We start from the raw sequence: 25,025 nt of genomic DNA on the forward strand, positions 1-25,025 counted from the left end.
CCACTCTCCAAGATGGTGGCCCAGGAAACTTAATACCTGGGAGAGTTCTTATCTCAACCCCAGGGCTTGTGAGCAGGCTTGGCTCTCAGCTGGAGCTGGTCTGCTTCTGGTGGATTGTGGCCCTGTATGGACAACTGAGGCAGCTCTTGGTCCTTGATCTCCTCACCTTGTTGCGTTAGCAAAGTGGTTCCATCTTAGCAAAAGATTTCAGTCCTTGCACCCTCATCTGGACGTCTGGGGAATCACACTTTTCGGGGCTGTGGCTAATCTTGCCCAAAGCCTTTCTGTATTTGGGTTTTGGTGGATCCTGGGTCCACAGCCAAAGGGATGCAAGGCCTGAGTGGGGCAGAGATTCAGGTTCCTTGGCTGGTTTACCCAAGGATGGGGAAGGGAACATGAGAATTTAAATGAGAGAAGTGTGGGTCTTGGATCAGGGCTGTGCACAGAAAGCAAACCCTGAATGAGAGAGGAGGAAGTAAAGGCCATTTAAGTAAACTACACGTTCCATCATTCAGACAGACAACACCTTCAACTCATGCTTAACTTGGCAAATTGTCATTAGATACAGATAATAATCGATGGATCTTGTAGCGTCATTTACTGGCAGTTCCCAGAAGGAAGATGACATTTCAAACCAAATGGAGTTCAAAATTTCTGCTGCTCATTCGTGAACTGCTTCTGGCCTAACTCAGTTCCCAAGAGTCCTGTTAGTAATTCTGCCTTTGTCTTTTTCTTTCCTTTTACTTTAGCATTGGAGCCCCAAGGGCTCACCATCAGAATAGAATCTTCTCACCAATACTTTACTTACCTGGGATCTGTTGTATGAGAAATTCAGAAACCCCCTTTTTCTGTAAGGAAACCATCAGGAACTAAATCATTTTTTACATACAAAGCTAAGTGGTTTTCAATATTACATGTTAACTACAGACCTTTATCATGGAAAATGTTGTGCCTCTGGACTTAATGGCAACCTCAAAATATTTAGGACAAACCATTAAGTTTACTTGTAAATGGAAGCTAAAAGCCTACATTTTCCAGGTGAGAAAATCTACCTGAGCTGACCCAAAGTGCAGTTTTATTTTACATTATGGAAGGAATTATCACAGCACCATGAAAAAAATAACCATGCTCTTAGCAGACCCCTGAGAGGTGAGAATGCAGCTGCTGGCTTCAGGGGATCTTGCCCTGGGTGCCTCAGAACCGGAGCTTGTGGGAAGGTCTTGGTGGCTCACACCTGTAATCTCAGCGCTTTGGGAGGCCCAAGCAGGAGGATCACTTGAGGTCAGGAGTTCGAGACCAGCCTGGGCAACATGGCAAAACCCTGTCTCTACTAAAAATACAGAAATTAGCCGGGCATGATGGCACGTGCCAGTAGTCTCAACTGCTTGAATCCACAGAGGTTGCAGTGAGCCAAGATCCTGCCACTGCACTCCAGCCTAGGTGACAGAGTGAGACTCTGACTCAAAAACAACAACAATAACAAAAGAACTGGAGCTTCTGTTCAGATAGTTCATTTTCTGATGGGATTGCTGGGATGAAAGTCAATGGACCAGTCAGAAGGGACCCACAAGGGGCTCTATTATGCTATTTGGCAAGAGAATGAGAAAGTAGAGGACAGGCTGGATGAATAGGGTGCCATTGGCTTTTAATGGGCTCACGAAAATTCTTAGCTCAGTGAATTCTGGTTGGATGTAGTGTTGTCATCTGGCAGCCTTCCAAATCAGTCAAACAAGGAGGTATTGTCAATGCTGATGTGACCTCACCTGCAGTTCTATCATTTTTTCTTCATCCTGAGTTACTTACCTGCATAGTCAACTACTGGTATGAGAGCATGAGGTGGGTGAGACCCTTCTTGGTGTTTTGAAGATGTGTATTTAAGAAGAGACAAAGCATTTCCAACCGCAGGGAGACAGTCATGTGGATGCACATATACACAAGCAAGTCCCTCTAAATTCTGTACTAATAGAAAAGGGTTGGCCAGCAATTGAACCAAAAAAAAAAAAGATGAAAGCAACATAATGTATTAGTTTCCCACTGCTGCTCTAACACATAACTACACACTTCCTGCTTTAAAACAATGTAAGTTTATTCTTTACAATTCTGGAGGTCAGAAGTGTGAAATGCATCTCACAAGGTTAAAACCAAGATGGTGGCAAGACTGGTTCCTTTTGAAGGCTTTAGGGGATGTTTCCTTTTCTTGCCTTGTCCAGCTTCTAGAGTTTACTTTTTCTTTTTAATTGCTTTACTCATGTTCTCTTTAAAGCCAGCAGCCTCACATCTTCACATCTCTCTTCACTTTGCTTGTCACATCCCCTGTGACAATGTCCCGTATATAGACCCCTGTAATTATATATAAATCTATAGAGATTTTCTGCTTCTCACTTTTTATAGAAAGCAATTACTGCATCCAGATTTGGGTAAAATCCAGAACCAGTTGCTGTAAATAAGGTCATAAAGGAAGAAAGATAAATCAATGACTTCAGGATGTCAGGACAAACAAGACAGTGGATAGGATCTCTCACAGGTAAAAGGAGGCAGTAGAGTGTTAGTTCATTGACTGGACTTTGTTTAGAACCAGGTGGTTGAAATTGTGTCCCCATAACTTACTAGCCTTGTATTTTAAACAAGTGACTTAACTCTTTTTACCTCAGTCTCCTTTTCTGTAAAATAGTATCTACTTTGCAGGATTCTTTACGGATGAATTGAATTAATAAATGCAAAGTGTTTCCACAATGCCTAGCATATAATAAATAATTCTTAGTTATTGCACTGACATTTCACTTATTGGATTCTGCTGATGATACATTTATGATAATCTCCAGACAATATTGATCTCTTCTCTGAACTCTGGCAATGTGTAAAACTTTAATCAAACAGTTTAATTTGGATTTTCTTTTACTGTTTGTTAGTTTATATTTCATCTATCTATCTATATATATTTCCAACAATAACTTTTTCTTTTTCTAAATCATAAGTCCCTCAAGGCCATGGCTATGTTTGTCTTTCACTTTTTTGTTGTTGTTGTTTTTTCCCAACCTTGACTTTTGATTGCCTTGATACGTTAATTCACATAGAGACCTACACTTAAGTTTGTGCTTTGTAAGAAAGTTATGTTTGTACATTGAAGAAAAGCGTTGACCAAGCAATTTAGTCATGTAAGCATAAATGCTGAAGGGATGTTGATGGTCCTTGAAATTGTGCTGTTTGGGCATTTGAGAAATACCCATTCACATGCATGCCATTGATATGACCATGATAACATACTTTCAATGAATCATGAAAGCATGTTCTCTAGGAATATGTCACATCACCAGGCACCATGTGTTTCATCTTCCTTCATGTGCTTGAAAACAATGGTCTGCATTGGGAAAAGGATGCGCAATATTCCATACATGATGTTGACCCCCTCAGTCTAGTTAGGATTGCTGGTATGTTACTATTTACAGAGGAAGAAAGGTCAGGTCTGGGGCTATAAACTGATCCTGGTTCTGCTCAAGTGAACTATGAGGAACCCACATCTATTTCCCAGCCCTACTTTTTTCAGTGTTGGTCACATCTAAGGCAAACTCCTCAGTATGATGAGAGGGCTAGAACAGGATATAAATGAGGGAAGTGGGCTGGGCCAGGGGAAGAGGTGGACAACAGGGAATGGTGGGAACTGTGGGGAACCTTAGAATGTAGGCACCCACCAAAGATAACAGTAACCACGCAGATCCAGCTGCATGTCTGGGTGGACATGCATGCCAGCTAAGTGGAGGGAGCTGGGGCAGGGGCAGGGCCATATTCCTGGTTGGGTAACTTATGGATACTTCCTACAATATCCCTGTCTTACAGACGTCATTGATGAAGACTCAGTATCTAAAGTAAGCATATTGGACATTCAATGTGTAACCAAAAAGCAGGTCAGTTGCTTGTCGCATGCAGAGTCCAATTAACCAGAGTGAGGTCTGGTATAAAAAAAGTAAATTTATTCTGAAGCTAGCTTGGAGGAAGGGGCACAAAGCATCTTTAAGGATGAAATGAGTTAATAAATGTGCCGTTTCCCTTTTGGAGCAGAAAGCAAACACTTCCATAAGGCAGTGAGGGTAAGTGAGCAAGGGACAGGTTCCTCCTGCTATCTCAGTGCCTTATCTACCTGACAGTTGAGTTGGCACCTTCCTGGGCAGAAGTAAGATGTAAAAATGGTTAAGCAGGCATACTTTTGATATACTCTCCCGGAGGCTGGAAGTTCCGAGGCAACCCCTGGAAGTGAATATTCCATAGCGGGAATGATTGGGTCTGTAAATCGATTGTTAGCTCTTCAGGAATTAGATGATACTTCTTGCCCTCTAAGAAATATCTGGTGAAGGAAGAGGTAAAAGGCTGTATTTTCATTTCTGAAGGACTGAGTGGGAAGCAGCAAGTGGGAAAAGGGGAAAGGAGAAAAAGAAGAGAAAATAATTTAAAAATAATTAAACTATTACGAAAATAGGGGTACTCGATTACAATTGGGCATTGATTTATTGTGGGTACTGAGCTCAAACTCTCCATCTTATGATTCGAAAATATCCTGTTGAATCCCAATTGTAAGTTTTTTCTCTGAGGCAATTACCTTTGTGCCTGTACCATCAAGGGTATACTCTTGGTGTTTCTTTTTCCACATCAACAGTTTTATCAGGTTGTAAATTGGATTGCCATTGAATAATTATATTTTTAGATGCATTTTGTTGCTTTGAGCAATGCATTGAGTAGGCATTTATGTTGGTTTTGATCTACCTAATATCGCTTGCTCTCTGGTAACAAAAATACTGATGAGTATTTGGGGGATCCACTTCTCGCCCAGCCTGTGGATCGGGGAAAACTGATATACTTTAGGTGCCCAGGGTGGGTTACATGACCATGGCTGGGCTCATCAGCAAATTCTATTCTCCTAATTAAAGTGATTGGTTTAAAGATGGGCACATAACCCATCTGATGATAAAAGGAGATTCGCAAAATTCTTCTTTGGGTACTTCTTGGAAATCAGTTCTTACTAGTTCTTGCTGAACTTGAAGGAAATCAAACATGAAATGGAAGGATATTTTTCTTCCCATGAAAAGGAGATTGAATAAGGATCTGACACCATCGAAATCAGAGTTGCGAGTTGAGTAAAAATGTCTAAATGACATTTTCTGAACTTTGATTTTCAGCTGTGATTGGAAGTCACTCTATCCCTAGACATTCCATTTATGACTGTCATTAACTTTTGTTTAAGCTTATTTGAATTGAATTTTTTGTTTCATCACAATGGGAAGAATCCTTGTAGATGGCTGGAAAGAGTGAGTGAATGAAGGCCAGTTTGAATTCGAATCCCTAAGTAAATGAACTCGAGTGTGTCATTTATCTGAGCTGACTCATATGTTTATGGGGCACACAACTTAGTTACTTTATGGTGTTCCTGGTGGATATTAGGAAGTAGATCCCAAGTGACAGGGGGGAATTGAATTTCAGAGAGATGAAGTGATTTGTCTCACTAGATAATATGAGTTGATGACAGACTTAGATTTCCAACATGGATTTTCTTTTGGTCTCTGTTATAAGCCTCAGCTGCCCCGAATCAGTTAATAACAGAGTTTCCTGAATTATTAGCACATTTCTGATATTATTTAAACAATCTCTGAAATGTCCAATTTGGAATAAATATAAATGGAAATTGGAACAAGGTGTACACAATTTTCTACTGCTCAACAGCTGATATTGCCTATAAATGATTAAAATTCCTATTAGATTAAGGTCTAATTTTTCTACTTAATATTTTTAGTAATGCATGCTAGTTTCACGTCTGGAGGCTTGTGGGCATCTAACACATAGACTTCAAAGCCCTTCACTCTGGTTTCACATTACGTCTTTTCATCTCCACTTAGCCCATGAAACTGCAATGTTGATTAAGAAAGAGCTATGTGATTTATTTCAACTTTTTATCAGGTTGATAAAAAGTTACCAATTAAAAACTGTGTTGAGTAAGTAATTCTTGCTGCCATAACAAATGAACCTCAGCGTTTCAGTGGCTTTCCATATTCAAAGTTGTATTTCTTACACACACAATGATCTAACATCACTGATGATGGTTGGCACGTGGTTTACTTGCCTGTCTTTATTTCTGCCATGGTCTAGGGCCTTGAAATTATCTTCTCCAGCCGATGGAGGGAAAGGGAGAGATGTGTAGACACATCTAAACCATTTAACTTGAAAGCGATACTCATTTCTTTTGCTCACATCCCATTGGTTACAACTAGAACCACATCTGGAGGCAAAGCTAGGGAGGCTGTGAAACAGTCCCTATAGACCGTGGCCCTAACTGCCCCTCTTAATAATTTGCAGAAACATACATGGTAATTGGGTGTACAGCAAACTATTTCTGCCACAAAAACAATGCCTCACTCTGCCATTTCACCACATTTCTAATTGCAACCTGCTGTCCAGTGATACATTTACCTGCGTGGCTACTTTTTATATTTATAGAGCTGAACTCTACTCAGTTTAAGGAAGTCTCCTCTCCTCCTGAGATATAAATTAGAAACAAATTATTGGCTTTCAATGTTTGATGTCTGGAATAACAAGCCTAAAGGAGATCCCTCTAGTGTCCGGGACATTTGTCTGACCCCAAAAGAGAAAGCCAGGTTCATTGTCCTTACTTTATTTGTGTTTCTGGAGGAGTTCTAAGACAGAAGGAAGAGGCACGTGATGACATACTGGGCAGGTACTGGGGGTAACTGTACATCTGAAACAAATATCAGAGTGTGGACACCAACTGAGGAGCGAGCAAGAGAAGAGAGTGCTGGTGGCTTCCAGGTGGATCTGTTATTATTATTTATAAGCTGGCCTCAACCTATTTCCCACCCAAGTTTATAGCTGATGCCACCTCCTTCAAATTTCCTGTCAGATACTCAATGTCTTTTCTGCAGTGCCCCATGGCCTTTTACATTTGTGTGCTTTTGTCAGACTGGCCCAAGTTTTCTGCAACGTCTTCTGCCTGTCCTTGCTCTGACTGGCAAACTCTTCCTTAATCCTCAAGATTCAGTGCAAATGTTATCTCTTCCATGAAGTGTTCCCTAAAAATTCTTTAGGTCGGCCGGGCGCAGTGGCTCACGCTTTTAATCCCAGCACTTTGGGAGGCCGAGGCGGGCGGATCACGAGGTCAGGAGATCGAGACCACGGTGAAACCCCGTCTCTACTAAAAATACAAAAAAATTAGCCGAGCGTGGTGGCGGGCGCCTGTAGTCCCAGCTACTTGGAGAGGCTGAGGCAGGAGAATGGCGTGAACCCGGGAGGCGGAGCTTGCAGTGAGCCAACATTGCACCACTGCACTCCAGCCTGGGCGACAGAGCGAGACTCCGTCTCAAAAAAAAAAAAAAAAAATTCTCTAGGTCATTAGTTGATCTAGCTGGTTGGTTGCTTTCATAACACTTGGAATTATTTTATTATAGCGCTTAATCACATTGCATTTCAATCTCATTAAAGAACTGCTTTCTAAGGGACATCTTGGACCTCTCTGCAGGGGCTTGTGACTTGTCATTGTGTAGAGGCTGAAGGTGTTAGTTCTTAAGGTGAGCATCTTGGCTAGCCTCCTCACTTTTCATAATTCAAATATATTGATTGCTTAAAATATAGATCTAGAATGCAAGTTTGTATATAACAAAAAATATTTTTGCTACTGTTGTTAAAGTAAAACACACATACAGTAAAAATAGAGCAGGAAGAATGAGTTCAAGAGAACTCTTGTACAACATGGTGACGATAGTTAATAACGACGTATTCTCAAAAATTGCTGAGAGTTGATTTCGAGTCTTCTCACTACAAAAAATGAAATGTGAGGTGATGCATAGGTTAATTGGCTCTATTTGGCCATTCCATAAGATACATATATATATATGTATATAGTTAAAACATTATTTTATATATAGTTAAACATAACTATATATAGTTTAAACTATATATAGTTATGTTTAACTATATATAGTTAAAACATATATATGTATATAGTTAAAACATATATATGTATATAGTTAAAACATATATATGTATATAGTTAAAACATATATATGTATATAGTTAAAACATATATATGTATATAGTTAAAACATTATTCTGTACACAATAATAATTCTGTACACAATACATTATTCTGTACACAATACATAGTTAAAACATATATATGTATATAGTTAAAACATTATTCTGTACACAATAAATATATTTAATTTTTATCTGTCAATTACAAAATAAATAAATTCAGATGACCATCAGTCCCTCTCTACACTTTGCTCCCTGTCCAGAGGCAGGCACATCTAACCTCTCCTGCCTTTATTTATTTTTGTAATTACTTCTGTAACACTAAATAATGTTAACACATCTATGTCTTCTTTAAATTTATTTATAGAAGCTAAGGATTTAGTATACTTTTTCTGCCTCTTACTTTCCAGTATATCATTGAGAATTGTCTTGAGCTGCAAGTAACAGAAAACTTCTCTACAGTTGCTTAGCTACACAGAGATTTGTTTAATTCTCAACATAATGAAGAATCCAGAGGTGAGTGCTCCAGGGCTATTCAAGAGAGCCATCAAGGATCTAGGTCCTTTCTGGCTTTGTACGCCACCATGCTGAATGTGTAACTTCGGGTCTCAATGATTGCAGAATTCCTGCTCCACCTCCATTTCTTCTCAAGATGCCAGCATCAGCAACGACACTGGAAAGCTTGGCATTTGGAGATTAGCTAAATTTATTTAGGGAAGATTCCTTTGCTTTCTTTTCCACTGAGGTAAATACAAAGCATTCTAACTTCTACTCAGTGAGGGGAGGTAGGGAAATGGAGATGAATATTCCATACACAAAATGTTAATCAGTTTTCTTGCATTCAACTGCACTTTTCTGTCCCATCTACCACTATGTTTGCCAACGCGGAATCAAGGGCGCCTGTGGGATTCCAAAGAGGATCCTTTTGGCATCTTCACTATACTCCAGACTGTGGTGTCTTTTGTTTCTGTTCCATCTTACACTTTAACAGTTTTATCCACTCTCCATCTTCCACTGTTTTAGATAAACACTTTCTCTTGCTGATGGTTTGCACCTTACACTGTTTGCTGAAAAGTATTTGTTTTGGTACTTCAGTGGTATTTAGTGTGGGGTATCTGTGGACATGTGAGCTGAATGCATGGATTCATGGCCATGGATTCTTCAGAAAAGAGAACGTCTGATATTTTAAGTCACATATTATGTAACTTTTGTGTTTGTAAATGCATTAAAATATAACCAAAGACAGTCATCATCATACTGTTCACACTCATATCTGTGATCAAAATCTAAATTTATTGTTGGCAGAAGGAGCTTAACCAAAAGTTCTACAGTTAATTTTTAAGAAGAAGGAATTTTATCATCAATAAAATGGTGATAAAGAAGGCTGTTGAGAAGACAATAATACTCCCATATAATAAAATATATTGTAAGACTACATGAATCAAACTGTCTTGGTACTAGCACTTAGGGGTGCAAATCAATGCAACAGAATACACCACTCAAAAGCAGACACTAGTATTTATAAAATCTAATATGATTTAAGGAGAAAGCAACAAGTTATTTGAACATGGTATGGAGAAAATAACTGGCAATTTGGGAAAACACTGTTAGGGTCACTCCTTAGGCCAGTATGATAATTGAGTGAAATCTGGGTTTAAAATGGAGATTGAGAGATGCATGTTAATTAGAGTGCAACTGCTCTGCCAAAAACTAAATATTTCAATTTAATTTTGAAAATTTTTACAGGAAGGAATCATTCCTCTGCTTGTTGAATTTAGAAAAAATTCAGCAGATGTCAGTCTGTGATTTATGATCATGTTCCCATTTCACATCATATGCCAAAATAAATTTTAAAGGAATTCCAGAGCTAAATTTAAAATCTGCAGCTAGCTAGACATACACACAAAGAGACAGCACTAGAAGAATATATTATATATGTATACATTTTTCACATATGTGAATGTGAATATCTGATCTTTATTAGAATTATCCAGAGAAACAGAGCCAATAATTTGAGCCATCTCCTTATTTTATATATAATATATACAATGTTATGCAATTATATGTGTGTATATATATACACACATACATAAAATATATATATTTCATGTATAAATATATATTCATATATAAATATATATTCTTATATATATGAATATATTTTATGTATGTTCATATATATATTCATATATATGAATATAAATATATACTATATATATTTGTATATATTACTATATATTGTATATATATTATTATTATATATTGTATATATATTATTATATACAATATATAATATTTGTATATATTATATATAATATACAAATATATATTCATATATATGAATATAAATATATATATTCATATATATGAATATAAATATATATATTCATATATATATGAATATAAATATATATATTCATATATATATATATATGACAAAGACATTGGCTCATATGGTTATGAAGACTGAGAAGTCCCAAGATCTACCGTCAACAAACTGGAGACCCAGGAGAGTGGATGTGTAGTTTCAGTCCAAGTTCAAAGGCCTGATAAATAGGAGAGTTGATAGTATAAATTTCAGTCTGAATGTTGGCAGCCCTGAAAACCAAGAAGAGCTGAGGTTTCAGTCCAAAACTGAAGCACAGAAAAGGCCAATATCTCATCTCAGTCAGGTCGAGAGAGTTGCTTCTTATTCAACATTTTTATTCTTTTCAGCTCTTCAACTGATTGGAGCATGTCCACTCACATTGGAGAGGGCAATCTGCTTTTCTCAAAGTTCAGCCACTCAAATGTTCATTCATCCAGAAATGCCCTTGAAGACACACCCAATATAACATCTGGCCAAATATCTGGGCACCCTGTGACCCAGTCAAATTGACACATAAAATTAAACCTCACTATCTTGCCTAGGGGAAGGATTTTCTCATCATAAATGCCATTGTAGAAATCATGAAAGAAATGATTAGTACTTCCTACTGTGTCTTAAGGTTTGTGCTTTTGCCTTCACTATAGAATACGCATGTACATAGAAGCCTTTCAGAAATATATAATCTCAAACTATGCTTCTTAACTTTTATTAAGAATTCAGCTGCTCTTAGGAAGAGGTTTTGCCACAAAATAATGTTCTTAAGGGTAGGAATTAGAGTCAACCTTGCACATTTGTGAGTTCTGCATTTCGGTAATACTGTATTTTCCACCTGCAGTTGGTTGAATCCATGGATGCAGAACCCAAGGATATGATGGGCCAACTGTACAATCTATTCTCTATAGTCATGTTCTAGGTTCTCTCTCTGTGAAGTCTTACCATCCAGCAGCAATTGGCTTCTCTGGAACTACACTACTTTGTTCCCTGTGGAATCGCTTTTATTGGAATGCCCTTTTGTGGTGTACCCTCCTCCCTTTCTTTTAAAAGTTGGGTAGGAAGCATCTGGATAAAGTTCATCTTGTCTGTGTGTGTAAATGCCTTTGTGTCTCTAAAGATTTTCTTCTGAGACACCCATTAGCATAATTTCTCTTAGTCCCTGTAGCCATGAAAAACTATTGTCATTCGTCTTATAGAAAGTACCAGTCTCATATCATATTGTAATTTGAGAGCTGAACGTTTCAGAGGCAAACTCGGTGTTCTTTAGGCTTTGCTTAGAGTATTAGATATTGATTTTTGCTAACCTTTTCCCTGTCTGCATAGCACAGTGGCTAAGAACATGGACTCTAGAGCCAGGTGGCTGGAGTCAAACCCAAGCTTTGTTACTCACCAGCTCCATGCTCTTGGGAAAGGCACTTCACTTGGAGGGTTGCTTTGGTACATATACTTGTGTGGGGGCTTCTATTTAATAGGCCTTTTGTGCACTCAATAGAGTAAGAACTATCTGACTTCTCTCCAGACGGCTGAGCCAGTCCATGTTCAAGTCAACAACAAATGTGGGTGCCGAAATCCACGCATCCCTGGAAATACTTGACATTATTCGTCTTCGTAAGTTGTCCTAATTAAAAATTGTCATATAACAGGCCCTGGTGTGTGATGTTCCCCTTCCTGTGTCCATGTGTTCTCATTGTTTAATTCCCACCTATGAGTGAGAACACGCAGTGTTTGGTTTTTTGTCCTTGCGATAGTTTGCTGAGAATGATGGCTTCCAGCTTCATCCATGTCCCTATAAAGGACCCGAAATCATCATTTTTTATGGCTGCATAGTATTCCATGGTGTATATGTGCCACATTTTCTTAATCCAGTCTATCATTGTTGGACATTTGGGTTGGTTCCAAGTCTTTGCTATTGTGAATAGTGCTGCAATAAACATACGTGTGCATGTGTCTTGCCTGTTGTGGGGTGGGGGGAGTGGGGAGGGATAGCATTAGGAGATCTACTTAATGTTAAATGAAGAGTTAATGGGTGCAGCACACCAACATGGCACATGTATACATATGTAACAAACCTGTACATTATGCACATGTACCCTAAAACTTAAAGTATAATTAAAAAAAACAAAAACAAAAAACAAACAAACAAAAATTGTCATATAATATCTTGTTTTTTTATAATTTACACTTTATAAATACTGATGAGTTTGAAAACCTTGTCATGGGGGTGTTAGCTTTATATGTTTCCTCTTCTGCAATTGCTTACTCATATTCACTGGATGTTTTGTTTAAGTGTTCCTTCTTTCACTCAATGATTAGCAGAAATTCTTTAATTATTGTATAGAGTAATTCCTAGTTATAGACATTGTATACATAAGATACTAAATTTACATCTCTGTCCAGAGATCTTGTTACCATTTTCAGTCTTGTCTGCATCTTCCCCTCTACTGTCTTTCATTTCTCCAGCCTAAGTTTGATGAAGCACTTACCATGTGCCAGACATGGTTTTTTTGTTTGTTTTGTTTGTTTTGTTTTGTTTTGTTTTGAGACAGAGTCTCGCTCTATTGCCCAGGCTGCAGTGCAGTGGCACAATCTTGGCTCACTGCAAGCTTCGCCTCTGGGGTTCACGCCATGCTCCTGCCTCAGACCCCCAAGTAGCTGGGACTACAGGCACCCACCACCACGCCTGGCTAATTTTTTGTATTTTTTTTTTCTTTTTTAGTAGAGATGGGGTTTCACTGTGTTAGTCAGGATGGTCTCGATCTCCTGACTTTGTGATCTGCCCACCTCAGCCTCCCAAAGTGCTGGGATTACAGGCGTGAGCCACCGTGCCTGGCCATGCCAGGCATTGTTAGACGGTATGAATGGAGTGAGTCAGCTGTAGTCTCTGCCCTTATGGAAGTCACTTCTGGTCATTAAGACAGGCATTGAACACAAAAATTTGAATGGGCTTCATGTTTCTAAGACAGGGAGTATTCAAGAAGGCCATAGTAGCTGTGATGGTTAATACTGAGTGTCAACTTGATTGGATTGAAGGATGCAAACTATTGATCCTGATGCAAAATATTGGTGTGTCTGTGAGGGTGTTGCCAAAGGAGGTTAATGTTTGAGTCAGTGGGCTGGGAAAGGCAGACCCACCCTTAATCTGGAAGGGACCATCTAATCAGCTGCCAGCATGGCTAGAATATAAAGCAGACAGAAAAACATGAAAAGACTAGACTGGCCCGGCCTCCCAGCCTGCATCTTTCTCCCATGCTGGATGCATCCTGCCCTTGAACATCACACTCCAAGTTCTTCGGTTTTGGGACTCAGACTGGCTCTCCTTGCTCCTCAGCTTGCAGACAGCCTATTGTGGGACCTTGTGATCATGTGAATTAATACTTAATAAACTTCCCTTTATCCTATTAGTTCCCTGTATCCTATTAGTTCTGTCCCTGTAGAGAACCCTGACTAATACAGTAGCCTTGTCTGAAAGGTGTAGAAGGCTTCTTCAGGGAGGTGACACATGAGCTAAGAGCAGAAGGACTGGACGGAGCCAACCAGTGAAAGGGTGACAGGTGGGTGGGGGTGGAAAAAAGGGGGAAAGTACGGCTGGATGCAGAGAACAAAGGGCAGTGTTGCAGGAGATTGGAAGGGTGGGATTGGCTGGAGGAGCTGAGGCCTCAGAGGCCTTGTTAAATAGTTTGACCTTTGTCCTAACAGCAATGAAAAGTTACATCAAGGACACCAGTCTTTAGTTTTAGAAAGTGACGAGTTGACTGGCAGATCCCAGAGTGGCCTCTAGAAGGCTGAGGACGAGGTGCTTGATTTGACCCAGGAGTGAGGCAATGGCTCTGGGAAACTCAGGAGAGAGTTTTAGGTGACGAAGGTGGCAAACGTAAGGCTCTTCCTTGTGAGTCTGAAAGAATTCCTCTTTGCACTTCACGGATTTCCAAGAAACCCTTGAATAGCCGCCTCCTTTTCTCATCACTTTGTGTGGATTTTATAGCTGTGTGTGTGTATGTGTGATAGTGTGTAAAATGTATCTGCTGTGTGTCAGTGGATTATTCGGAACTGGCTCAATTTGCCTCTTTAATATTTTGTAATTGCTTTATAATGAGTTGTGTTATAAATGGTTTTCAGGAAATTCGAAGAGACGGGGCTAAACAGAGAGGCAGGGGACGCATTGTCATATTACTTTCCTGTCTGGAGGGCATCGATCTAAGACTATTTCATCAAATCTATTCCGAATGTAGAACATGCCATGTATTTCCATGTAAGATCTATTAGGAAAAAAAGGTTCTGCCTCTATTGTGTTTTAAAATGACTATCACTGTCATTTATTATAGATGAAGGATTTTAAAACTTAAGCAGGAAGATAATGAGTTATGGAATGGTGTCATTTGTACACTCTAAAATTGCAAACCTAGGTATACTCTCTTTTCTATTTATACAAAATTGGGATCCTTTCTATCTCAGTTTTCTAAATCCACAATTCTCTTTGCAGAGAATTAATAACTTTTCTTTTTTTGTTCTTATTTTATGTAAACTTCTAGTCTAGCCCTTAAGCCAATATATTACACCTCACACATGCATGCCCCTCTCTCCCATGGTGAGCTCTCTGCAGACAGGATTCTGACGTGGGACTGTCTGTGTCCACAGCACCTAGCACAGGACCGTCAGCTTGTAGGCACTCATTAAGTGTCTGTTGACTTGAAGTAAGTTTGTTACACAGTATAAGAAAATTTGCCAGCCACCTCCAGAGTCTCTAGCTATGATTTTTGTTCCCCCGTGGCAATGCAGTTGCATGTGCTACTTAATAAATGTATCTGAGTGTTTTATCCAAATAGAAAATCACACCTTTACACAGTAATTGTGCTTTATTGGGTTTTGACAGAAGAGCTTCCTTCCTGCCCTGAGGTTTGAATGTCAGGATCAATATTGGAAGCACTTTATCCAGAGGTGAAAAGTTAAACGATCAGCCAGTGAAACTGGTCATTTTAGATTTCTTGGGTTTGGAAATTGGTGATGATTTATAGATGCTATTTATAGCTTTCATTGAGTGAAAATATAGAAAGCCACTATTTTTCTCTGAAAATTTGCAGAAATTTTGCCTGTGAATTAAAGGACCTGCTCTTTCTATGAGTAAAATGTCAAGCTGAATACTCCCAAAGACAAGAATTTCTTCCAAACCATCGCCTCCTCTTCTTCCCTCCTCCTAGGGCTTTATCCCTTCTCACTGTTTTACAGTCACAAGGGACTTCTGTTGGCTTCTTGAAAAACCGGACTTACTTCCATATCACCACTGTTTTCTTTGTGCTATCAGGCTTTAAGCCTCTTTCTTCCAACATTTCATGGCTGGCCTCTCCTCATCGCTTAATTTTATTTTTCTTTCTTTTTTACTTTTCTTTTTTGAGACAGGGTCCCACTCTGTCACCCAGGCTGGAGTGCAGTGGAGTGATCTCAGCTCACTGCAACCTCCCCCTCCTTGGCTCAGGTGATCCTCCCACCTCAACCTCCCGAGTAGCTGGGACTACAGGTGTGCACCACCAGGCATGGCTGATTTTTATATATCTATATATATATATAGATAGATATTTTTTTTTTATAGAGAAAGGGTTTCGCCATATTGCCCAATCTGGTCTCAAACTCCTAAGCCCAAGCCATCCACCCACTTGGGCCTCCCAAAGTGCTGGGATTACAGGCGTGAGCCACCACACCCTGCAGCTTCTCCTTTTTCCTTGGGTCTCAACTTAAGCACTTCCTTTCCTGGGACCATTTCCCTCATCATTCTGAGAACATCCCACCTCAGCTCCTTTTTGAGTCATTATCCATTGTTATCGTCTTCAGAGCACTGTTGTCCATCTGAAATAATCTCAGTTGTGTTTATTTTTTAAATTTACTTATGCATCTATTAGCTGAGATCCCCGTTAGACTATCAGCATCAGGAGAACAAAGAACAGGCCAGAGGAGGCACCCCAGGATTTTTAGCACCCAGGACAGTGCATGTGGTGTTGTCGAATGATCTTGCCTTTAGAGGCTCGATCCAACAGTGAATTCATGGATCAAGGGTATAGGCTGATACCCTGTTTTAGGAAGTGATAACAGGCTATTTTATACATGTGATGGCATAAGCCTAGGGGGGTGACCACCCTTGACTCCTGCTTCCTTTTCGTGCCTTTAAATAATATTATCCCTGAGTGGGTGTGGGGCTTGGGAGTTATTAATTGCTCTAACTAATATAATATGGCAAAGGTGATGGGTTACTACTTTTATGATATCACACACATACATATGTCACTTATGTAGAGAGAAATCTATATTTATATCTATCCATCTCTACAATGCATATAAGCATGTCATTATATATTACATATGTCAATTTATATAATCATACACACACACGTATATACATAAGCAGACCCACTCCCCTGCTGGTCTTGAGGAAGCATGCTGCTATGTTTGCTGTATTGTGAACTGCCTGTAGAGGAAGCCACGTGATGGGGAACTGTCGGCATCCTCTAGGAGCTGAGAGCCTCAGTCCTGCAATCACAGGAACTAAGTTCTGCCCGCAGCCATATGAGCGTGGAGGGTCACCTTGAGCCTCAAATGAAAATGCAGTCCTGCAACTTTGACTGCAATCCAGCAAGACCCTGAGCTGAGGATCCAGTTAATCCAGACCCAGACTCCTGACCAACGGAAACGCTGAGATGTTAAGTGTGTGTTGCTTTGAGGCATTCATTGTTTGGTAATTTTTTATGAAGCAACAGATGACCATTACAACTTGTATCTCTTCGTTCAGAAGTTTCTTGTTAATTCTAAGGTCAGAATCCCTCATCCCCCTCCTCCTTTTTATGACATTTATGTGTGTGGATACACAGATAGATACAGAGATATTTGATCACTAATTGGAAAATTTCAAAAGGTCAGAATAATTTACTAAAATACGTTCAATTGATGGTTCCAGTTCTTATCAGTCTTGTGCCCCCTGCCCTTTCATTTCAGCCTGGACTTTTCCCTGCTTGCCAAGTATGTGAAATTGTGCTATCAATCTATAATTTTTCGGTGCTCAACAATTTATTGTAATTATGGGCTGCTAAAGATAGCAAGAAAAGAAAAAAGAAAGAATTGTATCTAAAATTATAAATGAAAATGAGTTGTTATGTTTAATGTTTTCCAGTGGAAGAATCTTATTTTACAATGGCTTCACGTTTCAGAAAAAAACCAGGGGTTAAATTACAATATGTAGCATGGTTTAAAATTCAGGGTAGCAGATGAGACATTTCTCTCATGGAACAGATTAATACAAGACCTAATAGAATTTTCTGACCCAAAAAACCACCAAGAGAAGATTTCATTTATTTCTCTTCTGTATATAAATTTTACATATTATAAAAATTATTTCAGAAATGTTATTGCCAACAAAAAGCATAAAATATATTATGAACTAGATAAAATGGCAGAATACCATTTGCATATGATTAATCTAGCCTGACATGCTTTTTAAAAAGGCCAACAACTAGGTTTCATCTTCAGAATCTGCTGTCCAATCCCAGTGAGCTTGCTCAGTTATGAATGCAACATCCAAGACTGCTGGTTTCACCTCCAACATGTGAATCATTTAAAAGTCACCACTCCCATTCATAAAACAAGAAAGGAGCTCAACAAACTGAAAACCCACAACTTTTATTACGCGCATCAGAAGCTTTAGGTCACTGCATAGTTACCCCCAAATCTGGAGAGACAGGGAAATATAGATAATCACAATTAATGTCCAATGTGACTACGTGGGGCAGAAGCATCTGGAGCCACAAAGCCAGGAAGCAAGAGTAGCCACACAATGCCCAGGAAGAACAAAGTGAGGTGACTGATGCTGCTGGCATTGTGAAGCCCAAGTCATGTAGACTGTGTGGTGCTGGAGAAAGAAAAGACAAATGGACGGATGGAACAGAAGAGGGACTCAGCAATAGACTCTCATAAATATAATCAACTGACTTTTGATAGAGGAACAAATGCAGGAGAAGAGTCATTTCAACAAATGGTACTAGAACAATTCTATGCATAAAAGAAAGTGGTGTGGGGGCTGGAGAAAAGAATTCAGACGCACGCAGTACTTACCACTGTCACAAAAAATAATGTAAATCAGACGCACACAGTACTTACCACTGTCACAAAAAATAATGTACAGCGGGTCTTAGCTCTAATACAAAATAGAGTACCATAAAACTTCTAAAAGATAACATAGGAAAAAGTCTAGACAAACTTTCCTTTGATGATGAGTTTTTAGATAACATTTCAAAAGCGTGATTCATAAAAAAAGATAAGTTTGACTTTATTAAAAATCAAAACTTCTGCTTTCAGAAAGTTAACAGAATTTTTTAAAAGTCAAATACTGGGAGAAAATATTTGCAAACACATCTGGTAAAGGATTTGTATCCAAACATACAGAAAGAAACTCTTACAACTCAACAAGAAACAACCAAATTAAAAAATGGCAGAGATCTGGCCGGGCGTGGTGACTCACTTCTGTAATCCCAGCACTTTGGGAGGCCGATGTGGGATGATCGCTTGAGCTCACAAGTTTGAGACCAGCCTGGGCAACATGGCGAAACCCTGTCTCTACAAAAATACAAAAATTAGCTGGGTGTGGTGGTTAACACTTGTAGTCCCAGCTCCTCAGGAGGCTGAGGTGGGAGGATCGCTTGAACCTGGCAGGCAGAGGTTGCAGTGAGTCAAGGTCATTCCACTACACTTCAACCTGGGTGACAGAGCGAGACCCTGCCTCTAAAAAAGGATATATATTAAACGACAACAACAATAGAAACTCCGTGGCAGCTCTACTAGTAGAAAAACTGAAATAATTATTTCCTACAATAATATTAAATTGATATGTATGTATGTATATATACACACACATATATACATATACACTCACACATACATATACCTTTGACAGAAAAACCATATAAATTAACATTATATATTTATTATATTTTCTATTACATCTAAAAATTTAACATTATATATAATATATATGTATCTCAAGGTACAAATTTGCTTAGAGTTCAGCTTTCTTAGAAGAAAAAAAAGGCAAGTGAATGAACAAGGAAAGGGCAAGAAATCTCAGAGATGTCACCGTGCGTTCATTTGGAAAAGTTCACAGGTACACAGTTTCTCTTTCGCAGGCTGAATATTCAGAATTAAAATGAGTACTTTATCACACATCTTTCTAGTGGATATGCTTTTCTAGCATTAATTTTTTTTAAGATGATTCTAGTTCACTTCATCCTTCAGAAACCAAAATTAGGCATCTCCAAGAGCCAGGTGCTTGTGTAATTAGGAAAGGGGGCTACCTTGACAGTGTGGGATGTGGAGACATCCCCTTTGCTCTGCAGGCGTGCAGGTGAGTCCGGCGCCGTGGGCCTCCTGTCCTCTGGGTAGGCTCTCTGGAACCTTCCCCCACGCTGTGCGTCTTGTTCTGGAATAAGCTTTCTGTGAAGAGTGCTTTGCCAGCCTCTTGGATCCCTGGGGGGAGTTGCATGCCTCTCTCTCCTTGTGATTAATTTATCACAGAGAATGCGGTTTGCTGAAGAATCCAAATTAAAAGTGTCTCTCCTGGTGTCATTAATCACATCCTGAAAGTGCTTCAGTTCCCGGGGCTGGGGCTGTCTCAGAATGCCTGCTGAATTTCAGATGCTGGTTTGTCTTAGTCTCCTTGGCAAAATGCGATTTTATGGACTGTGTCTGGTGAAGGGCTTGGTCCCGAGTAGAATTTCTTTAGGAGTAGTCTGAAGGCCTGTTCAGACTACCCACTGAGGAGCTGTTGATTTATATATTAATACCAATTCTGGGGCCCTGTCCCAGAAAATCTGAATCAGAATCTTGGGGAAATTGAGTCCAGAAATCTGTATGATTGACCAGTGTGATGGTTAATACTGAGTGTCAACTTGATAGGATTGAAGGATGTAAAGTATTGATCCTGGATGTGTCTGTGAGGGTGTTGCCAAACAGGGTTAACATTAGAGTCAGTCACCTGGGAAAGGAAAACACACCCTCCATCTGGGTGGCCACCATGCAGTCAGCTGCCAGCATGGCTAGAATATAAAACAGCCAGAAAGACGTGAAAAGGCTAGACTGGCCTGGCCTCCCAGCCCGTGCTATATGCCTCCCACCCTCAAACGCTGGACTCCAAGTTTTTCAGTTTTGGAACTTGGACTTGCTCTCCTTGCTCCTCGGCTTGCAAACAGCCTGTTGTGGGACCCTGGGACTGTTAATACTTAATAAATGTGTGTCTATATATCGCTTGCATTATATATATATAAAAAATATATAATATATAATATATGTTATATATAATATATAATATATGTTATATATAATATATGATATATGTTATATATAATATATAATATATGTTATATATAATATATGTTATATATAATATATAATATATGTTATGTATATTATATATAAAATATATGTTATATAAAAATATGTTATATATTATATAAAAAATATGTTATATAAATATATATTTATATATAATAGGATATAATTATATATTATATATATGATAATGAGGAGAGAGGCCACTTCTCTTACTATCCTCTGTCTCCAAAGACAAGGAGGAAGTAAAAGCTGAAAAACAACAGACTGATCGGCACCGCTGGCCAGGCCTGTAGGTTAAAGATTAACCCCCACCCTAATCGCTTATGCTATCTATAGATCACAGACAATGGTATGGAGAAGTACTTGCATTGCTTATCCCCACCGCTAATGTATGTGGACATAGTCACGTACCCCATGCTTGCTCACTCTATCACAACCCTTTCACGTGGACCCCTCAGGGTTGTAAGCTTTTAAAAGGGCCAGGAATTCTTTCTTCATGGAGCTCAGTTCTTGAGACGCAAGTCTGCTGACCTCCCGGCTGAATAAAGCCTCTTCCTTCTTTAACCTGGTATCTGAGGGGTTTTGTCTGCAGCTCATTCTGCTACATTTCTTGGTTTCCTGACTGAGAAGTGAGGTGGTTGATGGGCGGTTGAGGCAGCCCCTTAGATGGCTTAAGCCTGCCCTGCAGAACATCCCTGCGGAGGACTCTGGCTAGCTTGAGTGACACAGATCCTAAGAGCGCTCAGTATTTTCTGCTTTTTTAGTTTCTTTTCAGCCATTCTAATGGATATGTGTCTGTTTGATTTTTATACTATTGAGCGGTGAGTGATGAAATAATGCTGCATTTTATTAAAAAATAACTTGATGTTGAGATTTGCTGGAATGGATTAATAATAATAAGAAAACATAGAAAAGTTATTTTTCAAAAAATCCAAAAGTGGGTCAGTGCTGCGGTAGCTGATGAATGACTCTCCCGCGTAGACGTGGGCTCCTTGGTACACACGAAGGTCTGTCCACGCTGTGCTCTTTCCAAATGATGTTCCTATCACATCATTCTTTGGGAGGAATTTATCCTTGGAATTCTAGATGCAACCAGCCACAAGGAAAAAGGGTCTGATTTCTGGAGTGTCCCTCTTTCCTGGAAAATTTACCCAGCCAAAGTGTCAGAATTCCATATGTTCCAAGTTGCTACAGCAGCCAATTTTTCTTCCTGAGATTCATCTGTCTCTTGCCTTGCAGTTTCCTGGGGCAGGGAGGGGTGACTGTTCTCTAGGAAAGCCTAAGAAGCAGAAAGCTTTGTTGTGAAGATGGAAGAAAAGAGCAGTTGTGCTTGGGCTTTTAGCTCTAAGTAAAGTGCTAGGGTTTGTGTTGAGGGGTGGGTGTTAAAGGTGGGGATGGAGAACAAGAGCCAGTGAAGTTTCAGGAGAGAAAACCAAGATGCCCCAGGAAGGCAAGCCCCCGGGTGGCTACTGGGATGGACTTTCATTTGGGATCTAGGAAGAGTAAAGAGGCAGGTGCAGAATTGAGACTTGAGCAGCAGATAGCTGGAAGGCATATTTGGCATGATGTGGACAACAACCCTGCCAAGAAAAATCACCTAGAAATCATCCTGGGCTGTCCCCCGCCTCTACTCAAATGCAGCAACCTCCCTCAGGTGACACAGCCCGGAAGCGCATGTGGACGATCTGATGGTTCTCCAGACACATCCACAGCACTGGGTCAGGTCCTCAGGCTGCCCGTGGAATCCCCACAGTAACCAGATGCCTCTGTCATAACCCAGGGGCCATATTTTTAGAATCAGGTACTAAGTGCCATGTGTACAGACTTTGAGTTCTGGCAGTGTCACTTCTTTATGGCACGTGGACGATGGGTGGCAGCTGCTGCCCCAGGTGCCCTGCCGTGTCATCCAATCATCTCCCGTCTCCTTGTGGGGCTTCACTTCTGGGATACCTGCACCCCACTCTGCAAGGCCATCAGCAGAAGTGTCAGTGGCTAGCACAGCAGGTGGATCTAGAACCAGCTCTCAGCTCTGTGCCCGCCATGCCATTTGTTAAATACTTTGAAAATCATCCCTAGGTGGAAACTTTCTACCTTTGCAAGCTCCAAAGAACATTTCACCCATCTCAGTGCTCTCTGTGTGGATTTGAAAAATACAGCACAGAAGGGCAGCTTGTAGGGAGGCATCGCCACCTGCCTTCAGTGGACTCTGTCTGCAAGTACACAGAGAATGATGCTATTATATTTTGGTAGTAAAAGGAACAAAATAATAATTAAAATAAATGCAGAGGTGCCCAGAGCCTCGCAGGACATTTCTCACTGGTACACAGGCCTCTGGGAAGCAGAAGGGAATTGATCACCTTCGCAGCCAAAACCACGCTGACCTCTGTGGTTTTTATTTATGTCCCTGAAAGTCCAGGCATGTCACTGGGGTATGACTTCCATGTAATTAAGGCACAGCAAGCTGTGGGCGCTCCATGGCCCTGCCATCATCCTGATGGTTCTCCAGACACATTCACAGCATTGGGGCAGGTCCTCAGGCTGCCCGTGGAATCCCCGCAGTAACTAGGAGGTCTCTGTCATAACCCAGGGGCCATATTTTTAGAATCAGGTACTAAGTGCCACGTGCACAGACTTTGAGCTCTGGCAGTGTCACTTTTTATGGCAGAAGGACCTGCCTTCTTGGCTCTTCCTCACAGGAGGGAGGTCTGCATACTTTATACCCAAGCATCAACTGTCCACATTATCCCACAACGCTGTTTGTGTTTCTTTCAAGTGTGTGGTCACCATCATCTTCCTTACCTGTGTGCTCAGCATGTGCCCGCTTCCTCTGACTGTCATAGCCCCTGAACTGACAAAGCATGTGCGGCGTCCCCAGCTCTGCCTTGCAGCACCCAGGGACTCCCCACCGGGGCTCAAGTCACACCAATGCATCCTAGATGGGTTGAGTTTGAGTTTTATGTCACACCGGAGCCCCTGAAGCAGAAAGTGATCTTCTTCCCAATCAATATTTGTAAATAGAAAATTCATGGCCTTGGAAAAATGATGGGGCTACAAGATGCTTTTTAAAGGAAAAGCACTGACAAAATCCTTACCACAACTCCCCAAAGGGAAGGGTAGCGGTTTGTATCTTTTTCCTTGGGGACTGGCTCAACAGTGCATACACTCTCTCTATCTCATTTCATATATATATATATATATATATATATATGTGTATATATACATATATACACATATGTATATACATATGTGTATATATATGCACATATATGTGTATATATACATATTATATATACACATATATGTATATACATATGTGTATATATACAGATATATATGCATATATACATATAATATATACACATATATACATATTATATATACGTATATATACATGTATATATACGTATATATACATATATACGTATATATAAACGTATATATACGTATATATAATATATGAACTATATAATATATATGTATATATACGTATATATAATATATAAAATATATAAAATGTGTGTGCATGTGTGTGTGCACATACACACATATATACATACATATATGCATACATATACAAACAAATATAAAAATATTTGTATTACCTAGTTGTATGTATGTATGTCCATGTGGCCTCATATGTATGTGTATATGGTGTGTGTATGTGTATATATACATTTTTATATATGATGCTATAATATTTTGAGAGTAGAAGGAACAAAATAAAAATGAAAGTAAACTCAGAGGTGTGTGTATATATATACATACACCCGTACATATATACATACGTGTGTGTGTATTTTTCCATCCAACAGAATTATGGCAGCAGCAAGTAAGAAGATAATGATCCTGAGAATCAGCACCCAAGACCAGTGGTCAGTCCAGCAGGAAAGAGATAAAAGTGGCATGGGACAAATGCCACCCTCGCCTCTGGGGACCGTCACCCAGACACCAAGCAGGTGAGCAGGAAGAGCCTCAGGTGCTGGGAGTGGGTGTGGGATGCAAGATACCTGTCAACACCAGGTGTCTGTTCTGGGAAATCGGTGCTTCTGGTGTAATAGGAGATGCAGGCCCTCTGCTCTTGGGCAAGCTTCAGCCACACAGCTTCTTCCTATGCACCACCAGTATTATTATGTCATTATATTGCTTTTTATTTTCCACAGGAAACAGCTGAGAGTTAACATGAGGAAAAACAGAAATGCTGTAAAAGGCAGGAGAAAGTCTCATATTTATGTATATATATATCAGTTATATGTAATATCTAATTACATAG

At 39.7% G+C, this 25,025-nt stretch overlaps 1 protein-coding gene across 1 annotated transcript in view; it reads left to right on the forward strand.

Annotated features, from left to right (window-relative positions):
• The window catches only part of LOC115837045 (translation initiation factor IF-2-like), a 73,599-nt gene that overhangs the window by 37,179 nt on the left and 11,395 nt on the right, over positions 1-25,025 (forward strand). Inside the window, exon 5 of the mRNA XM_030821792.1 lies at positions 24,568-24,711. The gene's annotated coding sequence lies outside the window, so the exon portion shown is untranslated. The remainder of the gene's footprint in view (positions 1-24,567; positions 24,712-25,025) is intronic.

This window comes from Nomascus leucogenys, chromosome 10 (genome assembly GCF_006542625.1).
Source record: "Nomascus leucogenys isolate Asia chromosome 10, Asia_NLE_v1, whole genome shotgun sequence".
NCBI lineage: Eukaryota > Metazoa > Chordata > Mammalia > Primates > Hylobatidae > Nomascus > Nomascus leucogenys.